Consider the following 19,943-nt stretch of genomic DNA (forward strand, 5'->3'; position numbering starts at 1 on the left):
GAGCATGGGCTTTGAATGCCCAGCTTCATTAATCAAACTTGCATTGCTCATCTATTTTACAAAGGGTATTCAGTGGTTTTCCCTCAAATCATTCCACCCTCGCCTTCTCCAACATAGTCCAAAATTCTGTTCTTTACATCTGTGTCTCTTTTGCTTCCTTACATATAGGATTGTTGTTACCATCTTTCTAAATTCCATATATATGTATTAATATACTGTATTGGTGTTTCTCTTTCTGACTTACTTCACTCTCTATAATAGGCTCCAGTTTCATCCACCTCATTAGAACTAACTCAAATACATTCTTTTTTATAGCTGAGTAATATTCCATTATGTACCACAACTTCCTTATCCATTCATCTGCTGATGGACATCTAGTTTGCTTCCATGTCCTAGCTATTATAAACAGTGCTGCAATGAACATTGGGGTACATGTGTCTCTTTCAGTTCTGAAAATCTTGTTTCCTATATCTTGTCTAGTTTTTTCAGTTGTTTCAGACACAAAGTTAAATCTGGTTCCTGTCATTCTACCTGGGCTCAAAGTCAGAGTTTCTTCATAACTAATTTTTTAAACTATTGCCTGAATTAGTGTTTTGAATCTCTGGTCTAATTTTGTTATTCTCCTACTTAAAAATCTTTGATGATAACTTTTTACCATCAAATCAATGTTCTAACCTTTAATAGAGCATTTAAGGCCCCTCACATTATGACTCTTTCACACTCATTCTGGTGTGTTAATTCTTCCTTTCCCTAATCCACCTGCTAACATATAGACACCCTATAATTAACTACATTCTATTAACCACAATTCCTAAAATATACCATCCTAGTGTTTTGATCATGTTTTTTGTATACCTTCTTGGGCTGATGAGATCTTACTTACTTTGTAAGTCCATATATCCTGGTTCATATATAGCCTCTTCTGTAAAGCATTCTGTTCTTCACTGTTCTTGGTGAGATTAATAGCCTGCAGTTTCGTTGCCGGAATATTTCTGTTCTTTATGGAACTCTTACCGTAGGGCTTGTTAGCACCCTCACTAAACTGAGAGCCTTTCCAGAGCATCACTTAGCAAATTTATTCTCTAAAGGGCCAGGTAGTAAATATTTTAGAGTCTGAGGGCCTTACAAGCCTTTGTTGCATATTATAACTTACTTTTCTTTACAATCCTTTGAACATATAAAATTGATTCTCTGGTTGTCAGGGGGAGTCAAGAAGAAACATGCTGCTAAGGCTGCAGTCTGCTGACATTACCCATAGAGGAGGGAGATTGTATTTCATTCTGTCACCCAGCAGAGTGACTGACCTTGAGATGGATGTTGATAAAAATGGGCAACTCTTTAATAATGAACATAAGATTATCCCATAATATTTAAATTCTTCATCTGTGACAGTAATTCTCTTAGTGTAGGTTCTCTCATTTAGTTTGCACAAAATCAAATCATATTGTCAGCAGCATTTTATTGATGAGACAGTCATGGCATGGAGATACTGAGGGACTTGCCAAAGAGTATGCAGCTGCAAGTCTTTAAGAAGTTAGAAAAGAAGTTGGACTGGGACAGAGGCAATTGTATACGTTCTTCCTGTCTTGGGTTAGACTCCAAAATAGGACATAACGTCCCTGCAATTGATGTATTCAACATCCCTCTCTCTGATGGAAAACAAATGTAGATTGACACGTATCTACAGAACCTTTGAGCAGAGGATTGCATAGTTTTCAGGATAAGTAACCACGCTGGCTCATTTTTATGTTTATCATACAGTTGGGAGAAAATAGCAAAATTGGTTTTCTAAAGACAATAGGTATTGCTTTTTAAAACATGAAATGTCTTGGATGTATTGCCATCATCATATTTGTTTCCTTGAAATCTAGAGAACTTCTGTTCCTTTTTAAATATAATAATGTCCTTCAAACAAAACACTTGGTCTAAATTAGTTTTCTTCAAAGCATATTTAGTTGAATCAGAAGCTAAAGAAACATATTATTTTAAGCCACACACAAATGTTTTGTTTATTTTTTAAATTTCTTGACCAAAAGGAAAAGATAATTGCCTTTGTGCTTTGCAAAGAAAACACGTTACCTCATGGCTGACAGTTTGTGACAGAGCAAACCCATGTGAGCTGATGTTAAGAATTTTTATGATGACTTTTGGAAATTCAACAGACTAGCATTATTAACATAGTGAAATTGGAAATCCAACAATCAATCAAACCACCATCATGAACCAAAATACCCTCAAAGCAGCTGCCATTTACAATTAAGTGATAATGATCTTTATAGGAAAAATTATGGTGGCATGAAAGCACCTGCTGTCAAAATTAACTTTTCAAAAAGCAGAAGCTATTTCACTGCCATAATTTTAAGCAATAGTTGTTATTAGGCCTATTTAAAGCAAATTAGCACGTGGTTTGTTATTAAATATATAACATATTTACCTCAAGAACCATACTGTAAAGACCATTAATTTTCCCCACTGGAAATTGAATATGTTTTGTCAAATGGCAGCTATGCTTTTTCCCGCACTGAATTCTGCCAGCCAGAAGACAGACACACAGGGCTGCAAGGGAATGGAGGCACTGGATTTGAAGTGGGCTGCCTTTAAATCAAGGGCCCATTCTTTGGAATTATGTAACTGGCATTTGTTTCAGCTTCTAAATATGAATCTCTGACTTTTAATCATTGACATTTCTCCTTCCTTCCAGCATTTTATGTTGCTTATGTCATTGTCTTCATAAGCTTTGTTCTTGATGCCCAAACAAACAAAACTAATAAAATGAGCAAAAGAGAAAGTGATGAAGTAGTAGTGTAAATACAGAATGCAGATAGTTTGTTAAGGGTATCATTGAGTATTCACGAAAACTTCAGGGTTACCTCTGAGAATCAGGGAAAATTGGAGTTGTAAATAAAGTTCTATATTCCTTTAAAATAGACTCCAATGCTGTGTCCTTCTCTGAGGACACATCATTCCTAACCACTAGTTCAGCTTAAGCCGGGTCTTGTGGCTGAAAGCTGAGAGAACTAGGGCTGAGTCAGCTTGACTGGTCAGGGAAACTTGGGAGGAGACAGTTGTTGCGTCCACATCCTTGGCTCACCTGGCAGAAAGCCACACACCTTCCCATGGCAAAATCAGCCAACACACAATGGGGCTGGGGGTGGGAACTCTTTCGCTCACTAAATTCGAAAATGAATTTCACACATATTTCATCTGGGGAACAAGAGCACATGCAGTGGCAGGCAAGACTGAGAGGGGCCCTCCATGCTTTAGTCAGTGAGATCATGGTATTACCATCTCATTGGCGAGTTGATCATGTTGTGATGTATGCATTTCTGAAGAGTTGAGCAAATGGTATAGGTAAGTTGAGAATGTTTATTTTGCATATTTTATTTATTTTTAAAGCAGTGGGTCCCTGAAAAGAATCAAAAACTAGGTAATGATTTGTGCATTTCTGCCTTTTTTTTTTTTAGAATGCATTACATTCAGTAATGAATCAAACTTTCTCTGTGTCCTTGATCATTTCCCTGTGGAAATGATGTTGCTGCTGTGGGGTCACTGCTGCTGCTGCTGCTGCTGCTGCTAAGTTGCTTCAGTCGTGAGTTCGACCCCATAGACGGCAGCCCACCAGGCTCCTCCGTCCATGGGATTTTCCAGGCAAGAGTACTGGAGTGGGGTGCCATTGCCTTCTCCCTGTGGGGTCACTATGAAATATTAAACTCACTAGAAAAAGTCTTCTAGATGGCTTCACACATTGCTCTCTCCTCCCCAATTGCATTAACATCTCCCTTTGTTCTCTCCTGGAATCACTTTTTTCTTTGTATTTCATAACATAGGGTCTTCAGGCTTATTCCCTTTGTCTAACGCTGGTTTTTAACCCTTCTCTTCTTCAATTCTTCTTTTTTTCCCCTCATTTAAATATTCCAGAAGGACCTGATCTAACCACATTCTCTGCTTGGGGAATGTCATGGCACTAACTTTCACCTTTCTGAATCTTTGTCATCGGCCCCAACTTCCCCTCGAGTTCCTCACCTTTATTTGTTTGTTATTGCAGACAGTACCTTCATTCATGGCTTCCATCACAAAGTAACAAACCCTAAACTCATAATCTTTCTTTCAAACTTGCTCTGCCTCTTTCCTCTTCCATCTTTTTTCTTTTCTTTTTTTTAAATTAATTTTTTATTGAAGGATAATTGCTTTACAGAATTTTGTTGTTTTTTTGTCAAACCTCAACATGAATCAGCCATAGGTTTACATATATCCCCTCCCTTTTGAACCTCCCTCCCATCTCCCTCCCCATCGCACCCCTCTAAGTTGATACAGAGCCCTGGTTTGAGTTTCTTGAGCTATACAGCAAATTCCCATTGGCTATCTATTTTACATATGGTAATGTAAGTTTCCATGTTACTCTTCCCATGTATCCCATCCTCTCCTCCCCTCTCTCCATGTCCATAAGTCTATTCTCTATGTCTGTTTCTCCATTGCTGCCCTATAAATAAATTCTTCAAAACCATTTTTCTAGATTCCATATATATGCATTAGAATACAATATTTATCTTTCTATTTCTGACTCACTTCACTCTGTATAATAGGTTCTAGGTTCATCCACCTCATCAGAACTGACTCAAACACATTTCTTTTTATGGCTGAGTAGTATTCCATTGGTAGAAGGCAATGGCACCTCTTGCCTGGAAAATTCCATGGATGGAGGAGCCTGGTAGGCTGCAGTCCATGGGGTCTCAAAGAGTCAGACACGACTGAGCGACTTCACTTTCACTTTTCACTTTCATGCATTGGAGAAGGAAATGGCACCCCACTCCAGTGTTCTTGCCTGGAGAATCCCAGGGACGGGGGAGCCTGGTGGGCTGCCGTCTATGGGGTCACACAGAGTCGGACATGACTGAAGTGCCTTAGCAGCAGCAGCAGCAGTATTCCATTGTGTATTTATACAACAACTTTATCCATTCATCTGTCAATGGACATCTAGGTTGCTTCTATGTTCTAGCTATTGTAAGTAGTGCTGCAAAGAACAATGGGATACATGTGTCTTTTTCAACCCTGGTTTCCTCAGGTTATATGCCTAGGAGTGGGATTGCTGTGTCATATGATGGTTTTATTCCTAGTTTTTTAAGGAGTCTCCATACCGTCTTCCATAGTGGCTGTATCAATTTATATTCCCACCAACAGTGCAAGAGTGTTCCCTTTTCTCCACACCCTTTCCAGCATTTATTGTTTGTAGACTTTTTGATGATGGCCATTCTGACTGGTGTGAGGTCCTATCGCATTGTGGTTTTGATCTGCATTTCTCTAATAATGAGGGATGTTGAGCATCTTTTCATGTGTTTGTTAGCCATCTGAATGTCTTCTTTGGAGAAATGTCTGTTTAGGTCTTTCCCTACTTTTTGAATGGGCTGTTTGTTTTTCTGGTATTGAGTTGTATGAGCTGCTTGACTATTTTGGAAATTGATCCTTTGTCAGTTGGTTCATTTGCTATTATTTTCTCGCATTCTGAGGGTTGTCTTTTTCCCTTGCTTATAGTCACCTCGGTTGTGCAAAAGCTTTCAAGTTTAAGGAGGTCTCACTTATTTACTTTTGTTTTTATTTCCATTACTCTAGGAGGTGGGTCATAGAAGATCTTGCTTTGATTTATATCCTCAAGTGTTCTGCCTATGTTTTTCTCTAAGAGTTTTATAGTTTCTGGTCTTACATTTAGGTCTTCAATCCATTTTGAGTTTATCTTTGTGTATGGTGTTAGGAAGTGTTCTAATTTCATTCTTTTACATGTAGCTGTCCAGTTTTCCCAGCACCATTTATTGAAGAGGCTGTCTTTGCCCCATTGCATATTCTTGCCTCCTTTGTCAAAAATAAGGTACCCATAGGTGCATGGGTTTATTTCCAGGCTTTCTATCTTGTTCCATTGGTCTATATTTCTGGTTTTGTGCCAATACCATACTGTCTTGATGACTGTAGCTTTGTAGTATAACCTGAAGTCAGGAAGGTTGATTCCTCCAGCTCCATTCTTCTTCCTCAAGACTGCTTTGGCTATTCTGGGCCTTTTGTATTTCTATATGAATTGTGAAATTTTTTGTTCTAGTTCTGTGAAAAATGCCACTGGTAATTTGATAGGGATCGCATTGAATCTGTAGATTGCATTTGGTAGTATAGTCATTTTTACAATATTGATTCTTCATACCCAGGAACATGGAATCTCTCTCCATCTGTTTATGTCATCTTTGATTTCTTTCATTAGTGTCTTATAATTTTCTGTGTACAGTTCTTTCATCTCCTTAGGTAAGTTTATTCCTAGATATTTGATTCTTTTTGTTGCAATGGTGAATGGGATTGATTGCTTAATTTCTCTTTCTGATTTTTCATTGTTAGTATATAGAAATGTAAGTGATTTCTGTGTATTGATTTTGTATCCTGCAACTTTGCTAAATTCACTGATAAGTTCTAGTAATTTTCTGATACTATCTTTAGGATTTTCTATGTGCCGTATCATGTCATCTGCAAATAGTGAGAGTTTACTTCTTCTTTTCTGATCTGGATTCCTTTTATTTCTTTTTCTTCTCTGATTGCTGTAGCTAGGACTTCCAGAACTATATTGAATAATAGAGATGAAAATGAACACCCTTGTCTTGTTCCTGATCTTAGGGGGAATCTCAATTGTTCACCCCTGAGAATAATGTTTGCTGTAGGCTTATCATATATGCCTTTACTATGTTGAGGTAGGTTCCTTCTATACCAATTTTTTGAAGAGTTTTCATCATAAGTGGGTACTGAATTTTGTCAAAGGCTTTTTCTACATCTATTGAGATTATCATATGGTTTTGATCTTTCAATTTGTTAATATGGTGTATCACACTGATTGATTTACATATATTGAAGAATCCTTGCATTCCTGGAATAAATCCAACTTGCTCATGGTGTATGAGCTTTTTGATCTGTTGCTGAATTCTGTTTGCTAAAATTTTGTTGAGGATTTTTGCATCTATGTTCATCAGTGATATTGGCCTGTAGTTTTCTTTTTGTGTGTGTTGTCTTTGTCTGGTTTTGGTATCAGGGTGATTGTGGCCTCATAGAATGAGTTTGGAAGTATTTTTTTCCTGTGCAATTTTTTGAAAGAGTTTTATAAAGATAGGCATTAGCTCTTCTCTAAATGTTTGATAGAATCCTCCTGTGAAACCATCTGGTCCTGGGCTTTTGTTTTGGGGAAGATTTTTGATCACAGCTTCAATTTTGGTGCTTGTAACAGGGTTGCTCGTAATTTCTATTTCTTCCTGGTTCAGTCTTGGAAGATTGAACTTTTCTAAGAATCTGTCCATTTCTTCCAGGTTATCCTTTTTATTGGCATATAGTTGTTCATAATAGTCTCTTGTGATCCTTTGTATTTCTGCATTGTCTGTTGTAATCTCTCCTTTTTATTTCTAATTTTGTTGATTTGATGATTTTTCTTTTTTTCTTGATGATTCAGGGCTAAATGTTTGTCAATTTTGTTTATCTTTTCAAAGAACTAGCTTTTAGTTTTATTAAGCTTTACTATTGTTTCTTTCATTTCCTTTTCATTTATTTCTGCTCGGATCTTTATGATTTCTTTCCTTCTACTAATTTTTTTTTCTTTCTTTCTCCAGTTTTAGGTGTAAAGGTGTTTTAGGTGTAAAGTTAGGCTATTTGATGTTTTTCTTGTTTCTTGAGGTAGGATTGTATTGCTATAAACTTCCCTCCTAGGACTGCTTTTGCTCTACCCCATAGATTTTGAGTTGTCATGTTTTCATTGTCATTTGTTTCTAGAAATTGTTTGATTTCCCTTTTGATTTCTTCAGTAACCTGTTGATTATTTAGAAATGTGTTGTTTAATCTCCATGTGTTTGTATTCTTAGTTTTTTTTCTTGTAATTGATGTCTAGTTTCATAGTGTTGTGGTTGGAGAAGATGCTTTATATAATTTCAATTTTCTTAAATTTACTGAAGTTTGATTTGTGTCCTAAGATGTGGTCTATTCTGGAGAATATTCCATGTGCACTTGAGAAGAACGTGTATTCTTCTGCATTTGGATGGAATGTCCTGAAAATATCAATGAGATTCATCTCATCTAATGTATCATTTAAGACTTGTATTTCCTTTAATCTTCTGTTTTGATGATTGTCCATTGGTGTGAGTGGGGTGTCAATTTCTCCTTTTATGTGTGTTAGTGTTTGTCTTATGGGTGCATCAGTCAGTTCAGTTCAGTTCAGTCGCTCAGTCGTGTCTGACTCTTCGCGACCCCATGAATCGCAGCACGCCAGGCCTCCCTGTCCATCACCAACTCCCGGAGTTCACTCAACTCATGTCCATTGAGTCAGTGATGCCATCCAGCCATCTCATCCTCCGTCGTCCCCTTCTCCTCCTGCCCCCAATCCCTCCCAGCATCAGAGTCTTTGCCAATGAGTCAACTCGTCTCATGAGGTGGCCAAAGTACTGGAGTTTCAGCTTTAGCATCATTCTTTCCAAAGAAATCCTAGGGCTGATCTCCTTCAGAATGGACTGGTTGGATCTCCTTGCAGTCCAAGGGACTCTCAAGAGTCTTATCCAACACCACAGTTCAAAAGTATCAGTTCTTCGGTGCTCAGCCTTCTTCACAGTCCAACTCTCACATTCATACATGACCACAGGAAAAACCATAGCCTTGACTAGACGGACCTTTGTTGGCAAAGTAATGTCTCTGCTTTTCAATATGCTATCTAGTTTGGTCATAACTTTTCTTCCAAGGAGTAAGCGTCTTTTAATTTCATGGCTGCAGTCACCATCTGCAGTGATTTTGGAGCCCAGAAAAATAAAGTCTGACACTGTTTCCACTGTTTCCCCATCTATTTCCCATGAAGTGGTGGGACCAGATGCCATGATCTTCGTTTTCTGAATGTTGAGCTTTAAGCCAAATATTTCTTTCTCCACTTTCACTTTCATCAAGAGGCTTTTTAGTTCCTCTTCACTTTCTGCCATAAGGGCATAGATATTTACAATTGTTATGTCTTCCTCTTGGATTTATCCCTTGACGATTATGTTGTGTCCTTCTTTATCTCTTATAATCTTCTTTATTTTAAGGTCTATTTTGTCTGATATAAAGATTGCTACTCCAGCTTTCTTTTGATTCCCATTTGCAAAGAATGTATTTTTCCATCCTTTCACTTTCAGTCTATATGTGTCTTTATGTCTGAAGTGGTTTTCTTGTAGACAGCATGTATATGGGTCTTGTTTTGTATCCATTCAGCCAGTCTGTCTTTTGGTTGGAACATTTAATCCATTTACATTTTAAGTAATTATTGATATATATATTCCTATTGCCATTTTCTTAATTGTTTGGGGTTGATTTTGTACATCTTTTTTCTTCTCTTGTATTTCATGACTATATAAGTCCATTTAAAATTTGTTGTAAAGCTTGTTTTGTGTTACTGAATTCTCTTAACTTTTGCTTGTCTGAAAAGCTTTTAATTTCTCCATCAATTTTGAATGAGATTCTTGCTGGGTACAGTAATCTTGGTTGTAGATTTTTCCCTTTCAGTACTTTAAATATATCCTCCATTCCTTTCTGGCCTGCAGAGTTTCTGCTGTAAGATCAGCTGTTAATCATATGGGGTTTTCCTTGTATGTTACTTGTTGCTTCTCCCTTGCTGCTTTTAATATTCTTTCTTTGTATTTAGTCTTTGTTAGTTTGGTGAGTGTGTGTCTTGGGATGTTTCTCCTTGGGTTTACCCTGTATGGGACTCTTTGTGCTTCTTGGACTTGATTGACTATTTCCTTTTCCATGCTGGGGAAATTTTCAAGTATAATCTCTTCAAAAAACTTTTCATACCCTTTCTTTTTCTCTTTCTTCTTCTTCTGCTGCTGCTGCTAAGTCGCTTCAGTCATGTCCAACTCTGTGCGACCCCATAGATGGCAGCCCATTAGGCTCCCCTGTCCCTGGGATTCTCCAGGCAGGAGCACTGGAGTGAGTCGCCATTTCCTTTTCCAATGCAGGAAAGTGAAAAGTGAAAGGGAAGTTGCTCAGTCGTGTCCAACTCTTAGCGACTCCATGGACTGTAGCCCACCAGGCTCCTCCATCCATGGGATTTTCCAGGCAAGAGTACTGGAGTGGGGTGCCATTGCCTTCTCCATTTCTTCTTCTGGGACCCCTATAATTCAAATATTGGTGTGTTTGATATTGTCCCAGAGGTCTCTGAGACTATCCTCAGTTCTTTTCATTCTTTTTACTTTATTCTGCCCTTCAGAAGTTATTTCCACCATTTTATCTTCCAGCTTACTGATTTGTTCTTCTGCTTCAGATATTCTGCTATTGATTCCTTCCAGAGTATTTTAATATCAGTAATTGTGTTGTTTGTCTCTGTATGTTTATTCTTTAATTCTTCTAGGTCTTTAAAGATTGATTCTTGCATTTTATCCATTTTGTTTTCAAGGTTTTTGATCATCTTTACTCTCATTATTCTGAATTCTTTTTCAGGTAGATTGCCTATTTCCTCTTCATTTATTTGGATTTCTGTGTTTCTAGTTTGTTCCTTCATTTGTGTAGTATTTCTCTGCCTTGTCATTATTTTTTTTTTTTTTTAACTTTTTGTGTTTGAGGTCTCCTTTTCCCAGGCTTCAAGGTTGAATTCTTTCTTCCTTTTGGTTTCTTCCCTCTAAGGCTGGTTCAGTAGTTTGTGTAAGCTTCTTATAGGGTGAGATTTGTGTTGAGTTTTTTTGTTTGTTTTTGTTTGCTTTTCCTCTGATGGGCAAGGCCAAGTGAGGTGGTAATCCTGTCCGCTGGTGATTGGGTTTGTATTTTGCTTTGTTTGTTTTTTAGATGAGGCGTCCTGCACAGGGTGCCATCGGTGGTTGTGTGATGCAGGGTCTTGTATTACAGTGGTTCCCTTTGTGTGAGTTCTCACTATTTGACACCCCGTAGGATTACTTCTCTGGTAGTCTAGGGTCTTGGAGTCAGTGTTTCCGCACCAAAGGCTTAGGCTTGACAAATAGCAGTTACAAAATCAGTCAAATAATTAAAATAATGGAATATACACATATACATATACACCCATGAGCAAAGTCAAAACAGTCCAACAAAAGTACAGTACAATAGATTGATCTGGGGAATAAAGGAAATAAAAAATTATATTTAGCTGTTAAGAACAAAACTAACTGAAGCATAAAACTGGAAAGCAAAACTAAAGCAAGGTGCTAAATTGGGAATAAAGCAATGAAAACAAAACTAACAAATATGTTGAGAGGAAAGGAAAGAAAGAAAAGAAAGAATAGCTATGTAAAGTTAAATAGAGGTAGATGAAGAAGATTTATATATCTTAAAGATTAACTGCAAGGGGAAAAGAACAGTAGGAAAGGCAAACAAAGGAATAAATGTAGAGAAAATATAAGGTTAAAAAAATAAAAGTTTAAATTATAAAAAAGAGAAAAGATTAAAAAAATAAAAAAGGAAGAAGAAAGAAAAGGAAAAAAAGGAAAACTCCACAGAACTGCAAAAGCCAAATGTAGATACAGAGGTTTATAACAATAAAAAGTGTGACTAAATATACACCAATATATACACACCCATAAGGAAAGGCAAAACAGTCCAACAAAAATAAAGTACAATAGATTGACACAGTGAACAAAATAAACCTAAAATTATATATACCAGAACAAAACTAACTAAAGCACAAAGTGGAAAACAAAACTAAAGCAAGGTGCCAACTGGGGAATAAAGCAATGAAAATAAAACTAACAATATGTTGAAAGGAAAGAAAAGAAAGAAAGAATAGCTATGCAAAGTTAAATAGAGGTAGATGAAGAAGATTTATATATCTTAAAGATTAACTGCAAGGGGAAAAGAACAATAGGAAAAACAAAGGAATAAATATAGAAAAAATAATACTAGGTTTAAAATAGTAAAAATTAAAATTAAAAAAAGAGAACAGAAAAGAAAAAACAAAACACAACTCCCCGGAATTGCAAAAACCCAAAATAGAGGCAGAGGTTTATAACAGCAATAAAACTCGTGACTGTGGGGGTGGGGGTGGGGGGAGGGAAGCTCAAAAGCTCAGAAGTTAGATTTCATAGTAATAAAATTGACAACTACAACAGAGAGCAGGGGGAAAGTAAAAAAAAAAAAAAAATCCAAAAGAATCTACAGAACAAGTCAAAACGCAAGAATAATCAATGTTTTTCTTGAGTCACTGCTGTCAGAGTCCTTTCCCTCGCTGGGAGTCACAGTCCACCTCACCTCCCTAGGATGCCCTCCAGCACTGTGCTGATCTCTGGACCTGCTGTAGGGCAGCTCACATTCTAATCTGGTCCTACTCCTGTGTGTTCTTGCCTCCAATGTCCACAGCTATCAGAACTAGTGTGTTTTCTTTTGTGGGAGTGCTCAATGACCTTTTATATATTCCATAGACACAGAGTCTGCCTAGTTGATCATATGGATTTAATCTGCAGCTTGTACAGCTGGTGGGAGTGTTTTAGGTCTTCTTCCCTAGTCACACTGCCCCTGGGTTTCTATTGTGGTTTTATTTCTACCTCTGGATTTGGGTCATCCACTGGGGTTTGCTCCTGAGGCTGCCCTGGAGGGCTTGGGTTTGCCTCTGTGAGGGCCAGGTGTGGAAGTGGTGTAGCTGCTTGGGTCGCAGGGGTTCTGGCAGCACCAGGTACTCAGGGGAGTTGGCGGCTGGGGCAGCAGGAAATATAATGCTCTAGAAGGGCATGGCAACCAGTATTGGCCAATAAGCTCCAGTATTCTTCCCTGACAGAGAAGCCTGGCAGCTCACAGTCTGCAGGATGGCAAAGAGTCGGACACTACCAAAGTGACCCTGTGTGCACAGGCGCAAGACTTCTTTTGCCTGTGGCAGCTCTGCCCCAGTGGGAGTTGAGCATGAAGGTGGTGCAGCGGCTTGGCTTGTGGGGACCCAGGCGGCCCAAGTGTGCAGGGGCACAGACTGGTTCCACCGCAGGAGTTATGGCCCTATCAGAGTCTTTTTTCAAGCCTCTTGAAGCTGGTGATCAGAAGGCCTCTTTGGGCAGTCTTTTTTCATGCTCTGCCCATTCAGGCACTTAGAGGGCTTCCTTACCTGGGGTCCTTCTCTGTTCGGTGCATCAGGCGTACTACTCTGTACATAGGCGTGTCAGGCACTTAAGGCGGCATCCTGGGTGGGGTCCTACTCTGTAATTCAGTGCATCAGGTGTTTGATGGGCCAGCCTCTCTATCGTTCAGCTCCCAATGTTGGTGTGTGGGCAAGAGAGGCTATGGTGATGGCTCCACCTCCTACACGTGACTCAGCAATATAGCCTTGCTTCCATGGCTGCCTGGCTTTCTTCCGCAGGAATTTCTTACCACAATCTCCTCCTTCACATCCCCTTGATCCATCTCTCCACCATCAACAGCAGCCCTCGAGCTGGGATTGCTCCAAAATCCCTAAACTCCAGCTCCCAGCCACTGTGCTGTCCAGGGTATGTATGGTTGTGGGAAGGACTGTCTGATTCTCATTCCACTTTGGCTGCCACAGATCAGCTGTTTCCCTCTCAACCTTAAATGTTTCTCCTCTGACTCAGACAATTGCCCTGATGTGGGGATTGGACCCCTGCTTCAGTTCCCCCACCCACCAAGGGCAGGTCCATTCCTACTATCACTGCCGTTTTTCCCCTAGTTCCCTCATCCTACCGAGTTTGGCATGGGCCTATATATTCTCTTCTGCTGTTCAGGTTCTCCTGTTTGCTCTCAGATGGCGTTCTGCATGTGCTTCTGTGTCTGAAGGCATACTCCTGATGTATCCATGGAGAGAGATGTACTCCATGGCCACCTACTCCTCCACCGTCTTGTTCTTCCCTCCTCTATCTTTTGACAATCACCTCTCCATCTTCCTGACAATCTGGCTTGGGAATCTCTCCATTAATTATGATTCTTCCTTTTTCCTTGCCTCTCATCAGTCAGTGACCATGTTATTTTATTTTTTAATCTACAGGGAAGCAGTGTACCAGATTGGTTAAAAAATAAGGTTCAGGAACCAGAGACTGAAGCCCTAAATGGGTGACCATAGGCAAATTTTAACCTTTCTGTACTTCAGTTTTTGCATCTATAAAGGTGAAAGAACAGAACTTAACTCAGAGCACTGTGTGATTAAATGATTTACTCACTTAGAACAGTGCCAGGTGCACAGTAAGTACCTAATGCTGCTGCTGCTGCTGCTCAGTCGCTTCAGTCATGTCCAACTCTGTGCGACCCCACAGACGGCAGCCCACCAGGCTCCTCCATCCCTGGGATTCTCCAGGCAAGAACACTGGAGTGGGTTGCCATTTCCTTCTCCAATGCATGAAAGGGAAAAGGGAAAGTGACACGACTCTTAGCGACCCCATGGACTGCAGCCTACTAGACTCCTCCATCCATGGGATTTTCCAGGCAAGAGTACTGGAGTGGGGTGCCAGGGCCTTCTCCAAAATACCCAATAGATGTGAGCTATTGTGATTATTACTACTTTTTGCATGTATCTCCCCCTCTCCCTCCATTCTTCCTGTAATAATGCTAATCCAGGCACTTTTAGTTCTTGGTTGGGCATTGAACTAATTCTTTTTAAAAATATTTATTTATTTATTTTTGGCTGTGCTGGATCTTCATTGCTCTGTGCAGCTTTCTCTAGTTGCAGCAAGCGGGGGCTCCTCTTTTGTGCGGTACGTGGCCTGCTCATTGCGGTGGCTTCTCCAGTTACAGAGCACAGGCTCTAGGCCATAGGCTTCAGTAGTTGCAGCACGCAGGCTTCAGTAGTTGGGGTGCATGGGCTTGTTGTCCCACAACAAGTGGAATCTTCCTGGTCCAGGGATCGAACTCACGTCCCTTTCATTGGCAGACGGATTCTCAACCAGTGGACCATGAGGGAAGTCCTGAAGTAGTTCTTAATTGATCTCCTTATCCTCAGGATCTTCTCAGTCCAATTCAGCTTACATTCTGCTACCAGATTAATCTGACAGATGGCAAATATTTTATTTTCCTGCTCAAAAGGATTTAAATTAGAAAATAAGGTCTTTATCTTCTTTGTTTGGCATAGCGGATTCCCTTCTGTTTTCCACTGTCAGCTGTACTACCCTCTTTCAGGAACCTTCCAGCCCAGCCATGATGAGTGGTTTACTTTTCTCCATTTATGTTTGCAATTGCCCACTTCCTTGCCTTTGCTTACGGTGGACCATCTGGTGGATCACCTTCCTCTTCACACTCTTCACTGTGTGGCTAAGTCTTCCTTTTCTTTAAAGATCTGTTCACAAGGCTCTATCCATGGAGACTTCTTTTACCGGGTCATGTCCCTGGCCCCACAGGAAGAAGTATGCCCTCCTTTTGCCTTCCGTAGAAACTTATCTGTGCAACTCTGATAATTCTTTTTAGCTTTCTGCTGTATTTTTGTAGTACTTAAGTACCTTTATTATTCATAAATTCAGAGCAAATTTATACTTGATACAGCTTTACATTCTTCTCACATCTACACAGTACCTCGCCTATAGCCAATGGTCAGTACCTAGTCCCTGGGTCTGTGGGCTAGTCAATGCCCAGTATATCTTAAAAATATCTTACATGACTTGAAAAGAGAAAGAAAATATTTATTCTTTATTACCAGCCAACATTATTTATTATTCATGGTAAAGGCTGACTCTTTCCAGTAAGAGTTGCATTTGAACTCAGAAACCACAGCATGTGGGAGTCAACATTAACCTTAGAGGGAGTAATCCAACCCACGATGGGAAAACTAAGGCCAGAGGAAGACAGCGACTAATCCAAAATGCAGACCAAGTTGTAAATAGCTAAGTATCTCTGTAGCAGAGGCTGCTGTTAAGTTCTGTACTCTTGGACTAATGTTTTCTTTTTGATTGTTCTAAAATAATCTCTTTGTGGTCTAAGAGTAGTAATCAGAGAGTTCATATAAAGTTTCTTTCAAACTCTAAAATAATTTCCAAACGGAATAATTATTCATCATTTATGAAGAGGTTATAATTAGCATAGTGGCACATCTTGAAGGATGAAACAATTTAGACTGCTGAATATTTGTGATACTTAAATATAAGAAGCATTGGAAACACCGGAAGCAATGAAAATTATTAGTGTACATGGGTGCTTCTTGATGACAATAGCCAACTCAAACTTCTCATGTAGGACTGGTTATTTGCATAGTACCTTTCCTTCCCTCAGGGCTTCCTTGCTGGCTCAGTTGGTAAAGAATCTGCCTGCAATGCAGGAGACCCGGGTTCGATTCCTGGGTGGAGAAGATCTGCTGGAGAAGGGACAGGCTACCCACTCCAGTATTCTTGGGCTTTCCTTGTGGCTCAGCTAGTAGAGAATCTGCCTGCAATGTGGGAGACCTGAGTTCAATTCCTGGGTTGGGAAGATCCCCTGGTGAAGGGAAAGGCTACCCACTACAGTATTCTGGCCTGGAGAATTTCAGTCCATGGGTTTGCAAAGAATTGGACAGGACTGAGCGATTTTTGCTTTCACTTTTCCTTCCCTCTATTACAAAGTGACTGTTTTTTCCCTCTTTCTTCAAATTTCACTCAGAGAATGACTTTGCTCATCTGTAAAATGTAGATTATAATGTTAACCTCATTGGATCCAGGAAAATTTATAGAATGTATATGAAGTACCTAATGTGAAGCAAGTACTTAATTACTATGAGTCCCCATCTCTTCTTTGTCACCCTCCTTGAGATAACAGATACATAGAAATTATGCCCAAATTAGAACATGTCAAATCTTCCTAATACTTTCTGGCTGAGCTCATGGAGAGCCTTAAAATGACTTTTAGCACTCACTCCAGGCTGCTACAATGAATCAGATAGAGTTCACACATGAGGTAGGACTTATTTGTCATCCTGTCTTGGATAAATGAGAGATGGTTTTTTTCCCCCATTTCTAAATGTGGTTCTGCTGCATCTATCTGCTTCGTTCCCGCACCATATCAGTCTAGCACTTTGCCTTCTGACTTTGTTTTAGAACAGGGCCTACCCACATTCTACCTTGATTTCTGTTTCTTTTCCTGTATTCTAAAATGGTTCTGAGAAACCAAAGGTGTGGCTTACTATGGCTTGGATATACAAAGTTATTCTATCCTGAGTTGATTGAAATACTTTGTTACTTTGGTTATTCCTTCCCATTTGTTTTAGCAAAAATATATATATATATATATATATATATATATATGTACAGGACTCTGCAAGGGTACTAGACGCCAGATTGCTAGAGGCCAGCAGCTGTAGTTGCAGCTATTTTATGTTCAACCTGAGGATGTTTCTCTTGGCCAAAAACACACTAAGTCGTCTGAGAGTTCAAAGCATTCAGCAAGCAGTGGCAAGGCAGATCCACCAGAAGCGGGCACCTGATTTCCATGACAAATACGGTAATGCCGTATTAGCTAGTGGAGCCACTTTCTGTGCTGCTGTGTGGGTATATACGGCAACACAAATTGGACTAGAGTGACCCCCATCGCCTGTTGGCAGAGTCACCCCAAAGGAAAGGAGAGAACAGTAATCATCCCAGCTGGTTTAATACTGAATTGTTTCAAAATCAACTCATAATTAATTCCAAGTAAAAGTACTATGTACCCATTAAAATATGGCATGTTTGAAGAAATAAAGTATACATGAAACCTTCAAAAAAAATTTATATATATGGAATATTTTAGTCTAAAACTTATTCTTTTGAAAGTTTCAAGACCAGACTAAAAAAAGGGGAAAAAAAAACTTAGAATCTGAATGTAATATTAGGTAGACAAGTCTCTAAAGATCAGAGAAATCCTAGTTTGAACACATTCTGTTTCTAGATTTTCAAAACTCTTTGAGTAATTTCTAGTCCTTAACTGTGTAATCTTTAAAACCAGAATAAAGCTCTCTCCTTGTTATGAAGACTTAGAATAATTCATGAACAGTGCTCACTGAACAGAGGCTGTCACTGAAATAGGGATTCAATTAAAGAAATTATCAATTTATCCAAGTGTACTTTCAATGTAAAAAAACAAAAAAAAATAATTCTGTAAATTTCCCACTGGGAAAATAGCATCTCGTTTCCTTCTTTTGAAAGAATGCATGACCTTTCACAAAAATCTCAACTTAAGCAAAAAATTGCTTAATGAGCTAGTTTGCCAGACTTAGTGAGAGATGTAATAAAAGTTCTTTTACATTTAGATCACCTTTCTTTTTAATAAAATGATTATCTTCAAATATTCTACAGAAATCTAAAATACTTTTTTGAAAAATAAGCTTAATCCAAGGAAACTATAATGGAGTTGATTATAAAAAATTTAAACTCAGTTAGCATTAAAGTTATACTTTAAATATAAATGTACTAAACTGTTAAAATAATGTATCTTGATGGTGATGGGTATAGAATTAGAGATAGAAGTAGAGATTCTTCTTAATATATTTCTGTATTGAATTGTTGCAACAAGCATTACTATTATTTTTGACAGTGAATTTGTAAAAGATAATTGAAAGTGAAGATGAAGTCGCTTAGTTGTGTCTGGACTTCAAGCCCATTGACGGTAGTCTGCCAGGCTCCTCTGTCCATGGGATTTTCCAGGCAAGAATACTGGAGTGTGTTGCCATTTCCTTCTCCAGGGCATTGTCCCAACGCAGGGATTGAACCCAGGTCTCCCACATTGCAGACAAACTCTTTACCATCTGAGCCACCATTTTTACTAAATTACTTTTTAGTTTTGACTCTTGGTAAAATTGTGATGCGGTTATGCTCGTGGTCTCTATTATCTGCCTCCTTATTCTGTAAGATTTTATTCCATTTTCTATTTCCTTATCGTAGTGCTCATGCTATCTATCAAAATTTCCTGCCAAGAAGAGTATGAGAAATCGATACTCTTAAATATATATTATTTCTAAGAGCATATATATTTTTTCCATTGAATATATATTTGTTATTCAACAAAGATCAAAGTCATAAGGTCAGACATAAAGATCACCTTGCTTGAATTTCTAATTTTCATTAGCAAGAGGAGGGTTTTTTGAATGATGGAGACTTTCTGGCTCCATAAAGTCATATCATTAGATGTTGGAATGAGTCTGTTCTGCCTTGTGTATAAACATGGCCTGGTTGCTGGACCATGGCATTACTGACTGACTGATGCTGATGCTTCTACACCAACATGTGTAGACCACATAAAGGTCTTCCTTGTTTTGTGATTGTTGTTTGCTTGTTTTTCAATAAAGTGAGATGCCACTTCCTAGTTCTGAGCAAATTAGTGACAAGATATACCTTCATTGTAAAATGATTGCTCCGGCTGTTGGGTTGAAACTAGGATATAAGGCTATGCAGTAATGTAATTGAGAAATCGTGGTAGCGTGGGTGGGAAAGGAACAGTGGTGGTAGTGTGAATAGTTCGAATTTAACATCTATTTGAGGGTAGAGCAAACAGGATTCCCTGGAGATTGGATCTAAGACACACGAGTCAACAAAGATTCCATGGTTTTGGCCCAGACAATTAGAAGGATGAAGTTGCCTTCATCTCTGATGGTAATTGGTATTAGTTACCAATTTTTAGTAAACAGTTGAAAAGTTTTATTTAGAAGGGGCTGAGACAGGTACTGGACCTATTCTTGATTTTTTTTTCCTCCTCTTTCATCTCCTGGTTCTGAGCAGTCCTCAAGCTTCTTCCAGTTTGTATCTGATTTAGTTCAAATAAATAACCTTCGCATATCATGATCATTAGACTGACTCTTTTTTAATTGCTAAAAAGTTCAAAATTTAAGTTCAGAATCCTCATAAACTGTATTAATAAAGTCACTATGATTTATGTTCTGATTAGTATTCATGCATTCCAATAGTTCAGAATTGAAAGAGATACAGTTTTATAATATCTACAATGCCCACAAATGTCTGTTGCAGAGCTCTGGAAATTTTAGAAGCCTGCCTCTTATCAGTGCAGTGCATCAGTGTTGTTGTATTAAATACTTTCCTGGCCCAAGCTGCATCAGC

General features: G+C 38.7%; 1 long non-coding RNA gene and 1 pseudogene across 2 annotated transcripts in view; both read left to right on the forward strand.

Moving 5' to 3' along the window:
• LOC138984193 (uncharacterized) overlaps nt 1-19,943 on the forward strand; it is a 282,161-nt gene that overhangs the window by 131,280 nt on the left and 130,938 nt on the right. The window lies entirely within an intron of this gene.
• LOC102266638 (cytochrome c oxidase subunit 7B, mitochondrial pseudogene) lies at nt 17,181-17,590 on the forward strand (annotated as a pseudogene).

The sequence above is a fragment of the Bos mutus genome, chromosome 20 (genome assembly GCF_027580195.1).
Source record: "Bos mutus isolate GX-2022 chromosome 20, NWIPB_WYAK_1.1, whole genome shotgun sequence".
Taxonomy (NCBI): Eukaryota; Metazoa; Chordata; class Mammalia; order Artiodactyla; family Bovidae; genus Bos; species Bos mutus.